A 12883-nucleotide genomic window follows, 5' to 3' on the forward strand; every position below is an offset into this window, starting at 1 on the left:
TAACTTGATTCCAGTGATACATAGATGTTTTTCCCTACACAGCTCCATTCCATCCTTCTCTTTCTTGTAATATTGTTGTTATACACATTGAGCCTACTTATGTTACAAACACAACATACATTGTTATGTTCATTACTTTATAATATCTTATGCCTTTTATTTTTTTAATTATTTTATTAAGGTCATAATGGTTTATAATATTGTGTAATTTCAAGCATATGTTATTATTTATCAGTTTCTGTTTAGACTGTGTCATGCTCAGCACCCCGGTCTAATTTTAATCCATCACCATATATGTGTGCCCCTTTACTCCTTTTGCCCATCCCCCAACCCACTTCTCCTCTGATAACCACTAATCTGTTCACTTTATCCATGTGTTTATTTGTTTTCCACATGAGTGAAATCGTATGGTGTTTGACTTTCTCTATCTGGCTTATTTTGCTTAACATAATACTCTCAAGGTCCACCCATGTTGTTGCAAATTGGATGATTTTCACTTTTTATGGCTGAATAGTATTCCATTGTATACATACATACATACATACATATATATATATATCTCACATCTTCATTATCCAATCATCAGTCAACGGGCACTTCCACATCTTGGCTATTGTGAATAACGCTGCAATGAAATTGGAGTACATAAGTCTCTTTGAATTATTGATTTCAAGTTATTTGGATAAATACCCAATAGTGAGATAGCTGGATCAAATGATATTTCTATTTTTAACTTACGCATTTTAAAGAAAGTAAGAGAAGAAAGGAGAGCAAGTATTTATAATTTTTTTTTATATTAACCTTATTTACCATCTCTGATTCTCCTCATCTTTTCCTGTAGATTCATATTACTACCTGGTGTTATTTCCTTATTCCCATACAGCTTGGTTCCCATCTGCCACCTTTGTGCTGTTATTGTCAGATATATTTCTATATGTTATAAGCTCCCAAATACAATTACATACATATTGTTTTGCGGAATTATTTTAAAAATCACTTAAGAGAGAGGAAATACGGAAATATATATGTCTTTATGTCAAGATATCAATTTAAAAAGAAACAAGGTCCCTGATACCTAGCAGACAACTTATAAACATGTTAAAGTCCTAATGGAAAACAAATTAAGACAAATCTACAACCAGAGTGGGCAATTTTTAATACACTTTCTCTTATTAAATTATAAATTAAGCAGACAAGACAAAATGTAAGAGTATAGAAGATTGCAACAATATAATTTTGAAATGTTAACCTAAAGGGAAAATATAGAGTATTGTCCCCAAAACTTTAGATTGTATGTTGTTTTCAAATACACATGGAACTTTTATGGGAACTGATTATATGCTGGGCCAGAAAGAAAGCCTCAGCAAATTTCAAAGGGGTAAAATATAGTATATAATCTCATATCACTCTAACATTAATCTAGAAATCAATAACAAAAAGAAAAAATAATATGTCTAAATGTTTTAAATTAAGAAGTAAAATGTCTGGTCAGCCCTGTGGCCCAGTGGTTAAGTTCACGTTGCTCCGCTTCAGCAGCCCAGGGTTTGCAGGTTTGGATCCAGGGCATGGACCTGCACCCTGCTCACTCATCAAGCCACGATGTGGTGGCATCCCACAAGAAGAACTAAAATGACTTACAACCAGGATATACAACTATCTACTGGGGCTTTGGGGAGAAAAAAAAAGAAAGAAAATGCACAACTAAAACACAGGCCAAGAAAAATGTTGATATAGATTTTTTTTAAATATTTTGAACTGAATACAAATGAAAATACTAACATCAAAATTGGAGGGGGGACGGGACTAATTCTGTTTTTAAAGATAAATTTAAGGCTTAAACTTTTTAGAAAAGAAGAAATATAGAAATAAATGATCTAATCATCCACCTCCAGAAATTAGAAAAATAAGGCAAGTAAAACCCAAAGACTATTGACAGGAGAAAATAAAAAAGGTAAGGTAAGATGTTAAGGAATCAAAAACACACATATAATAAAGTAAATCATCAAAGTCAAACATTTTCTGATGGTTATTGCCAATGCCACAAGCCTTGCTTACCCCAAATCATGAGGATATTGTTTTATCTTTCACATTGAGAGTATGACTACCTAGAATTAATTTTTCTACATTATCTGAACGTGTGGATAAGAGTAATGTTCTGCTTTATGGAAAAAAACAATTATTCAAATACCATTTATTATTTTAATTTGGTTTTCTCTTTTATGGATTTTTTTTTTTTTTTTAATTTCACATGTTGAGTTTTGAGAACCAGCCCTTCAGGGACCTGTTTTCTAGAATCTTGTTACTTAAAATTAACCCATTGTTCAAACACCAAAAACCAATGATTTCTAAAATGTAGCTTAGAAATATTTCTAGTTGTATGTTACTCTTATCTAATATCTTCTCTTTATATATAAACATGTATTATTAATATATATACATACTATATATATATATATATGAACAGATGGTTTAAAATTTTAAATAAGTGGGCTATGTCTTTTATTAATGTCTAATCTTGCTAGTTCCTATAAATCCTAGAAGAACAACACATTGCAAATTGACTTTTTTGCCAGCTTTGTGGTGTTTTTCTAGGGCAAAGTATAAAACTGACTTTAAAACATGATTTTGATCATCATGTAAAGGTGTCATCAACGCCTCTTTGTTTCCACCCTTAAAAAGATCAAACTAATAAATAAAATTGTGCAAATCATAAGGAATTGATATCACAAAATTTTAGATTATATGGAATTATGTAATTTGACTATTTTTTTTTCTGTCGCAAAAATACCCTCATGCAGAGCTCTAAGAACTTTCCTAGCAAAAGTAGCAGGCCCCCATTTGCATAGATCCTGCTGTGCCTCTTAGGTTTTTGCTATTTGAACTATTGCAGGGTAATTCACTGCGCTCAAAAATACTTTATTTTCTTTATGAGATCACTGATGTCTCCTAATCCAATTCAGGTGGCTTTCAGAATCATTTATTGCTAGTTAGTCTTTTATTTCAAGATTTAGTAGTTTATTTTTCTCTTACATCAGTAACCTTTCTGCCTATTGATTTCCAGGACAAGAAAATGTATAATTATGACTACCTGGTCCACTAAAATGCTATTTTGAGAAAAATTGTGCATTCATTTTATCTGGATCCTTCAGGAAAATGAAACTCAGCTTGTTTTGGATAATCCCCACTTACATGAAATGCCCAAGTATGGATCAAAATAATAAAATTAATCCGCAGATGATTGTAAGTCAAACCTAATGTGTAACATCTGTCATCCTCACTGATATTTACGGTAATTACTTCCAGACTTCAAGGTTTGTGCTGCAGTGTTAATGGAAATTTTATTTGAGCAACTGAATTGCTAAAGTCTCTTATGATTACAAGTAATAAAAATCCACAGAAACTAGCTTAGGCAACAAAAAAGGGAGGCATTTATTATAGGTATAATAATTTTGTTTATAGGTAAAAAATACAAATGCTAGCTTAAATGTAGAGGAATGGTTATTATAAGGCTATACGGTTGGTTCATGGAATGCAAAGGCAAGGATGGATCCAGAACTCAGATATAGACCAAAATGAAGGACTAATGTGCTTCAAAGTAGTGCTTTTCAACTTTTAATGTGCATACGATTTGCCAGGAAATCTGGTTCAATTTATCTTCCATTTCATTAGTCTGTGTACGACCTGGAGTTGACTTTTCCAATAAGTTTCCAATTGATAGTCCCTGAAAATCACAGTCCACACTGAGTAGCAAAGGTCTAGAAAGCCAAGGAATTCTCCTGCTTTTTCCTACCATCTAAATTTCAGTTTAGATCATTCCTTCAATCTCTTCTCCCCTTAAACACTGATTTTCTGTTATCTAGAGAAGGCAGTTCTTAGAAAATCAATTATATTCTATCTCAAGACTTTGGGATATTGAACAATAAAACACAGAGTTTGGGGATAATTAGAGCTGAGATAAATAGGTGATGATTCCAATAGGCTAGAAAGACCACAAAGCGTAGGTACAGATTTTCTTACTTTGAGGAAGTTTAGACCTTACATCAATCAACTATGTTCAGCTACACAATGACAGGTGGTACAGACATGGCTGTTAAAGGATCATCCTTATAATTTGGGAGTAGATCTCAGAAAAGCAATAATTATCCAGAGCTGAGAAATTTCTTTGTTTTAATTGAAGTATAACGGACTTACAGTATCTCGTAAGTTTCAGGTGTACATTATACTGATTGACTATTTATACATATCACTATGATGTCTAGTTACCATCTGTCACCATATAAAATTATTACAATGTTATTGACTATTTTCCCTGTGTTGTTTATTACATACCAATGACTTATTTATTGTATAATTGGAAGTTTATGCCTTTTAATCCTCTTTGCCTATTTCACCCATTCCCCACCCAAATGCCCACCCCTCTGGTAACCACAAGTTTGTATCTATGCATCTGTTTCTGTTTTGTTTTGTTTGTTCAATTGTTTTGTTTTTTTATAGTCTACATATAAGTGAAGTCATACAGTATTTGTTTTTCTTTGTCTGACTTATTTCTCTGGGTATTTATCTGAAAAAAACAAAAACATTAATTCGAAGAGATATATGCACCTTTATGTTCATTGCAGTGTTATTTACAATAGCCGAGATACAGAAGCAACCTAAGCAACTATCACTAGATGCATGGATAAAGAAGATGTGGTAGATGTATTCAATGGAACATTACTCAGCCATAAAAAAGAATGAAATCTTGCCATTTGCAACAAAATGGATAGACCTGGAGGATATTATGCTAAGTGAGCAGTTTCTTTAGCTCAGGATCTTCCTATTCCAGAAACTTATAAATTAAAGGAAAGTTAATTAAATAATTAGAATAAATTAGAAAGTCACAGTCACAAAGAAAGGGAAATGGGATGATTCATTAAAATCAAACAATGATTATAACATTTGAATAAAGAGAATATTTTCATTTGGCTTTTCTCCCTCACTCATTCGTCTGCAAGTAACATAAGAAGCTCCAATTGTGATTTACTAAAGAGAGGGGCTTTTTCCCTCCTGTAGCCTGGTGTCAGGAAATTGGCAATACATGATAGTCGAGTAGTTCAGAAATGTCATTAGACACCCAGGCTACTCCCATTTAATTCCTGATTTTCTTTCCAACAGATTTCATTCTCTACTATGAGGTTCCTATTGCATATTCAAGAGACATGTCAAGAAACCAGGCAGAGTAAAAGGAGAAAGGGCAAAATCTAAAAGCATTGGACCATAGAGTCTATCTTTTTCATCAAAAACACTATTAACTTTTCCCGGAAATCAATTTGAACAAAACCTTCACCAAAGATTATATGTGGATGGCAAATAAGCACATGAGAAGATGCTCAAAATCATTATTTATTAGGGAATTACAAATTCAAACAATAATGAGATACTGTTATTTACCTATTAGAAAGTGTAAATTTTAAAAACTGACCATACAAGTGTTGATGAGGATGTGGAGGCACTGAAACTCTCACACATTGTTGCTGGGAACGTAAAATTGTACAACCACTTAGGAAAACAACTTGGCGGTTTTTTTCTTTTTAAGTTAAATATACACCTATCAAATGTCTCATCCATTCTAATCCCAGATGTTTGACTAAGAGATAGAAAGTCATATGTTCATACAAAGACTCATACACGTATATTCATTGCAGCTTTATTTATGATAGCCAAAATTGGAAAAAAATCAAATGCCCACTCACAGATGATGGGATAATCAATACTACTCAGCAATAAAAAAGGAATGAACTTTTGACCTTATGCAAGATAAGAAGAGTGCATTCTGTAAGATCCAATTAACATACAATTCTAGAAAATGCAAACTAACTACCAAAAGCAAATCGGTAATGGGCTAGGCATATGAGGGAGCAGGGTGATAGGATCAAGGGAAACTGATGGAAATCTAAATGTTCATTATCTATATTGTGTTGATAGTTTCATAGGTATAGGCGTTTGTTAAAACCTACCAAAGTTCCATTTATTGCATGTCAATTATTTAAAAAATAAGAGGATATCCACAGTAGGCATAACACAGTGAAACTAAAAACACTTGCCAGATGAAAAGAAAAATCTTAAAATCAACCAGGGAAAAAAGATCATATTTAAGAGAGCTATAGTTAAGTTGGTAGCTGATTTTCAAATATCAACACTGAAAGGAAGAAGATCAGAATACTATCTTCTATCGGCTGGCAGGAGTGGGGAGAACTCGGGGCCCTGCCTAGGGAGAATTCTATTGTCAGCCTTTTTTTAAACAAGGAAATTAGCAAATGGAACCAGCAGAAGGAACTTTCAGGTGAAGGAAAGTGTAATCACATAGAAAGTCTCATATGCAGGGCAGAAAGAAGAACAAATAAAGTTGGAGATACAAAATAAATCTAAAGGTATGTTGACTATATTAGATGATAGGATAATAATGTATCACAGGGATTAAAGACATAGAATTAAAATACATTATACAAATTTTGGAAGAGAGAGGTAACATCACCATGTTCTAAAGTTCAGGGTGAGAGTGAAAATATAAAAAGTGGGTGAGAAGTTCTAACAAGGAAAATTGGCAAACAGTCCAAGTATTTATCATTAAAAGAATGGATCAGAAATATCAGTGCATCCAAAACTATATAGCAATTAAAGTAAAGCAGATCATATAGGCTAGCAAACATAACTGAAGTAAATAAAGTCAGATGAAAAAAGAAAGTTACGAGGAACATAAATTGTTATATGGGTCATATATAAGTAGTAAGATTATAAAGGTGCCATAGAAAAGGATGACAAGCTTAAGATGTATAATTCAGGAGAGGGGACAGAATGGGGGAGAAAACAATTTGCTATCTGTTCGGTATTTCATTTTTTGTAAACAAAAGACTGAGATAAGTTTGGCTGAAAATTAATATGGTAGATGTCTACCATATTCTCTACGTTTAAACTTGAACTATGACAGCTTAAAATGTTTAAACAAAATAAGTAATGTTTTGCCATTGATGGTGTTTTCCCTTTGATAGTGTTAGATTATTATTATTTTTAGAATTGAAAGATTTAATTGAGGTAATTGATTTCTGGGAAAAACACGATTATTTTGGTGATAGGCATGTTGAAGTATATTGCTATGAAGACACAATCAAAATGTAACAGTAGCCTTCAAACAATTGATAAAGACAATGTTTTATGAATTAGTAGTTATACCTTAACTACTAAAGCCACGGAGAAAAATAACTTCTAGGATATTGAAGTTTGTAGAGAAAGCTTGGGAGAAAGAGGGAAGGTCACAGAAAGCTTTTTAAAAAAATTTTTAGTCAACTGTGATAGCATTGAGCAGTATTGCTAAAGAATTTGATATAATGGGGCCTGCCCGGTGGCGCAGAGGTTAAGTTTGCACGTTCCACTTCTCAGTGGCCCGGGGTCCACTGCTTCAGATCCCGGGTGCAGACATGGCACCACTTGGCAAAAGCCATGCTGTGGTAGGTGTCCCAAGTATAAAGTAGAGGAAGATGGGCCTGGATGTTAGCTCAGGGCCAGTCTTCCTCAGCAAAAAGAGGAGGTTTGGCAGTAGTTAGCTCAGGGCTAAGCTTCCTCAAAAAAAAAAGAATTTGATACAAAACATCACTTCTAAGAGTTTTCAAAGCAGGTCACATGGTCAAACTAATGTAAAGAATGCAGATGTTGTATTTTTTCTCTTGGAAGTTGGCACGGCGCATTACTAATATGAAAGATTCTGAGAAGCCACAAGAGAAAGAATTGTTTAATTTTGTGCAGCCTGACCCACACTAATTTTATCACTAGAGATTTTTGTTTTTTTAACCAAGCTTTTCATAAAACACTGTAGTTGCCTTGGAAAATTCATTTGTAAAATGAACATTTCAAGAGAGTGTCAAATTATGCAGATATAGAAATGAATATGGATTAAGGGAAACCATCATATATGGTGATTAAGAATTCACTGGTGTTTTATAAGACAGCAGCTTTAGTAGAATGTGGGGTTGGAAGATACTGTGGGCTTATAAAGGAGAAAGCAGGATATGGTAACATGTAGGTGTGGAGAACTCAGTTAAAAGGAGAAGCAATGTTTATAACATGAAGGAGAAAAGGGGGAAGAGCACTAGATAAATGTGTCATTCCTGACTTAACATCTGCAATTTCAATTATGCTTTAGCTATGGATCTGTAATTGGATATATTCGTATGCACAAATGTAAATTTCATAGTCACCATACCACAGGAAGATGGGATGGAGGAAAAGAAAACGAGTCCTTACAGCAACGTCTCTCAAAATGTGATTTTGGGACCACCAGCTTCAAAATTACCCGAGGGCACATGGCCAAGTAAACGGCACTGTAGAGAAATACCCTAGGTGAGAAAAACTTACTTTCTGGTTCGCTGCATTCATTGTCTCAGTCTAGCTCTGTCCTCAGATGCCTGCTTAACCTTTCTACCTCCGAACATTTTGAGCAACCATACCTTAAGTCACGAAAACTCTTTAGACCTTTGTGTTCCTGGACTTGAAGTTCATCAGAGCTATCATGATAAGTTGTTCTTTTCCTGATTCATTTAATATGATAAGAAAAATTTAGTGTCCCTTACAGTGAGTTTTTTCAGAGAAGCTAGATAATTAATGTAATGTGGAATTGGCACTATTAAACACACTCTAACATATTGGTTTTTATACAGAATTGCATATTTGTTAAAGGTAGGTATCAGCTGGAAAACTACTACATTGTACTTAGAGGCCACAGAGAAAATGTGGATGAAGTCATTCCTCCAGTCACACGCTTTGTAAGGTCACCAGCTCTGACCAGCCACTGGAGAAATTCTCGGGCAGAGAGGCAAGTTATCTCTGTGTGTAGAAATTTCTCTCCACCCCTGCTTCAATACTTCTTGAGATGCTCAGTCTTCTCAAGGAAGGTCTGGGTCAGTTACCTTACACGCTTCTTTAACTTGACGGTTTTAATTCTTCATAGAAAAGTTCCCCTTTCCTTTCAGAACCTTTTATACTTTTATTGAAACTAAAGAGAATATCGTTTTATTCTGTTGATTTCTTCCCATGTAATTTAATCAGTTGTGCTGCTTGCATTTGAAATCACTTTAACTAAGATTTTCTAACAGCAATCCTGTGATCTTCTTAATTTTGAATACACATAGGAAATGTGCGATTCTTCTAAAATACGAACTCCTGAATTATTGACAATCAAAATGACACTGTTTCCTTTGTATCTGTATCAAATTATATTCATTTCAAGCTGTACGCAAAATATTATATCCTTACGTATATGTCTGTATGAACATAAATATGCCCTTATTTGTGATTTAATATCAGCAAAAGAGAAGAAATATGAGCAAGCAAATCAATAAATCAATTTTATTTTGCCAGTGTACAAGGTGACTTTCTTTTGGTTTCTCTAGAAAGTGAATAAATATACTTTAAAATGGTCAACTCTATGACCATAAGAATTTACGGTGATATCTGAAGAAATTATTTAATTTCAGATGAACTTTCAGAATAAAATATTATACAAAGTTAAATATAGAGAAAGCAAAGCCTAAAAATATTTAGAGGAAGTGAAATTAGGAAAGTTTATTAACAGTTCTAAAAATTATAATAATCTTAAATATATGCATGTACAAATACACACATATATATATTGCACATACATTTTCACACAAATCCTTTACCAACAAATCTTATTTTTAGTTCTATCCACTCTATTTTCTTGGATTAATTTGCTACTATTGTTTTAATTTTAAGAAAATGTTGTTGAATATTATATAAACTGTAGATGGAGTTAAGAGAAGCATGTAATGTTTCTGTGTTTCTATTTCGTTAGAAAATACATGTGGCCCATTTTAAGAACAATGTTTGTAACAAGTTAACATCTATCAATTAGGAAAACAATGAAATATAGTTTTTGTCCATCAGTCTCTGTAACAGATCTGCAAATGATGGACAAATGAGCCCAGGGGTTTTACATGACCTGTGGGAGTCTCTCTGTTCCAAGTTAGTTTTTTTATTTTATTCTTTGTTAATAGATAGATCAAAGCAATAGCCAGTAATTTTCCAATGCTATCTTTTAATAGTCAAACACATTTATGTTTTTTGGTGAGGAAAATTGGCCCTGAGCTAACATCTGTTGCCAATCCTCCCGTTCTTGCTGAGGAAGTTTGTCACTGAGCTAACACTGTGCCAATCTTCCTCTATTTTGTGTGTGGGGTGCTGCCCAGAATGGCTTGATGAGCAGTGTGAAGGTCTGAGCCCGAGATCTGAACCCACAAACCTGGGGCCACCAAAGTGGAGCACACAAACTTAACCACTACGCCACTGGGCTGGTCCACAGTCAAACACACTTTTAATTCATTAATTCGTTTGATGAAATGGAGAATACTTAGACAAATGAGATTTTTCAACACTAATGGCAGTGCTGTAGTTGGATGAAATATTACAATTAGTCCTTTGGTGCATACCAAATCCCTTACCCTTGCATAAACACTTATAATACCTTTTGTTTTAGTTTGGATGCTATTACAGGATACAATAGACTGGGTGGCTTAAGCAATAAAGGTTTATTTCTCACAGTTCTGGAGTCTGGGAGGTCTAAGGTCAAGATGCCTGGAGCTTCGGTGTCTGAGGCCGTAGCTTGCAGATGGCCACCTCCTTGTTGTGTCCTCACACAGCAGAGAGAGAGGGAGCAAGCTCTGTGCTCTCTGTTTATAAGGGCACTAATCCCATCGTGATGGCCCCAGCCTCATGACCTCATCTTCAACCTAGTTATCTCCCAAACAGGCCACGTTTACTACCCTCACAGTGAGAGTTAGGTCTTCAACACATGAATTTGGGAGGATACAAACATTCAGTCCATAACACGTATCCTGTTCCATCTCTGTTCTATTCGCTGTAAGAATGTGGACAGAGACATTTGAGAGTCTGTTAGTAAACTTGGTATCAAATTAGAATACTGGTTCATTCTAGCAACTGCTCTAAAACCATGATAAAGCTGATTTTGTATCATTTTCATGTTTTATATAGGAACAGTGTCATATGTTCTTGGAAAGCAATATTTCCTTGCAAATATTATTTATAAAATAAGCACAATATTTTCACTTTCTTCTGCTACATTCCTTCTGATGTGTTCAAATTTACTCTCTTCACTCAATGCGCAATTATTCTGCATCTTCAACGTCATTCCATATTATATAAGAAAAAAACAGAAAGCAAAGAAGGATGAGTATATCTTCAATTCCAAGAAAGATTATACATATAATCTTTAATTTTAAAATAAAAATCAAATTTTATTCTCTCATTTTTATTTTTCTGCCATTTAAATTCTTAGAAAATTTGAGAGTTCAAGGAATATAAATTCTAAAAACACACAATTTTATTGTTTAAATGAGATTAATACCTGATAACCACAAGTATTTTTTACTAAAAAAGTAAAATAAATATATGTAATATTATAAGATATATATAATTATATAGCTTTGATTAATATTTCTTTCCTATTATTATTGTTTTGTAATATTTTGATAGTTTACTCTTTAGAGATATGACCTCATAACCGTACGGCTTTCAGTATCTCCTGGCCATCAGTGTAGAACAAATTATTCATGTTTCAGTGCTTCAGTAATGAGATAGCCCGTAATTCCTGCTGTTGAAGGGGTTGTCAGAAATGATTGAATCCCTGGCGTTCTGACCTCCATGCCATTTAAAGCTTGCCCCCATAACAGAATACATGCTATCTCAGACGCTCCTTAGTCCTCTGAGCTTTTTTGGTGGTTGTTTTGCACAATATCATACATGCACATCATGTTTGTGCATAATTCAAAGTAAAAGAGCATGTAAGGTATCCATCTGCATAATTCAAACTGAAAATCAATTAGGCAATAATCTTATACACATAGAACTTTTAGTAAGCACTATTTATTTTGAACACATTATAAAGATACATGAGTATTATCTTCATTTTTATTTCATAAAATCCAGAATGAACTGTTGGGGCTGCTAATTTCCAGTTGCTCCATGGCAGACATGTTTGTCTGCTAGGATTTTTGTTTGTTTAGTTGTTTAAATATCGTGCCTTTGATGATGTTAAAACAAATAAAAATATCCGCCTAGTGATTTTATATCCATTCCTTTACAATTGCAAGTTTGCAAGGCAGAGGTGTGATGTATAACTCGGGGTCCCATCAGAAAAGCAGAACCAGTGGAATATTAAGAGACTTCTTATTGCAAGGAATTGGCTTACGAAATTGTGTGGACTGTGTAAGCAAGTCTGAAATGTATAGGACAGGCCATGAGGAAGGGCAGCCTGGAGCTGTCAGGCAAGAGACTGAAGCGGGAGACCAGAGGCAAATTCTCTTCAGGGAAAACTCAATTCTGCTCTGAAAGCTTTTAAGTGAACTGAATCAGACCCTCCAGATTATCTACCCTCATCTTCTTTACTTAAAGTCAACTCAGCATGGACTTTAATCACATCTACACAATATCTTCACAGCAACACCTAGAATAGCATTTGATCGACTCACTGGGGGCTATAGTCTAACAAGCTGACACAGAAAACTGACCATTACAGGCTATTTTCTGTTTTTATAGGATCAACATTCACTTGATACATGAATGAGGAAACTGTGAGTGCTTAACTCAACTCTGAGTGAGTTTCATTCATGTCACTGGGGATGCCAAAAATCTTAAAAAGTTTAGTTTTATGTATTCAAGGCCTATATTATGGTTATATTACAGTGCTGCTTATAAATTTCAAGGTCTTAGGGCAGACACTTGAAGTCTGTTTTTGTTTTTTTTTCTGCTTTATCTCCCCAAACCCCGTACATAGTTGTATATCTTAGTTGCAGGTCCTTCTAGTTGTGGGATGCGT

Source organism: Equus przewalskii, chromosome 28, assembly GCF_037783145.1.
Source record: "Equus przewalskii isolate Varuska chromosome 28, EquPr2, whole genome shotgun sequence".
In the NCBI taxonomy this organism is placed as follows: domain Eukaryota; kingdom Metazoa; phylum Chordata; class Mammalia; order Perissodactyla; family Equidae; genus Equus; species Equus przewalskii.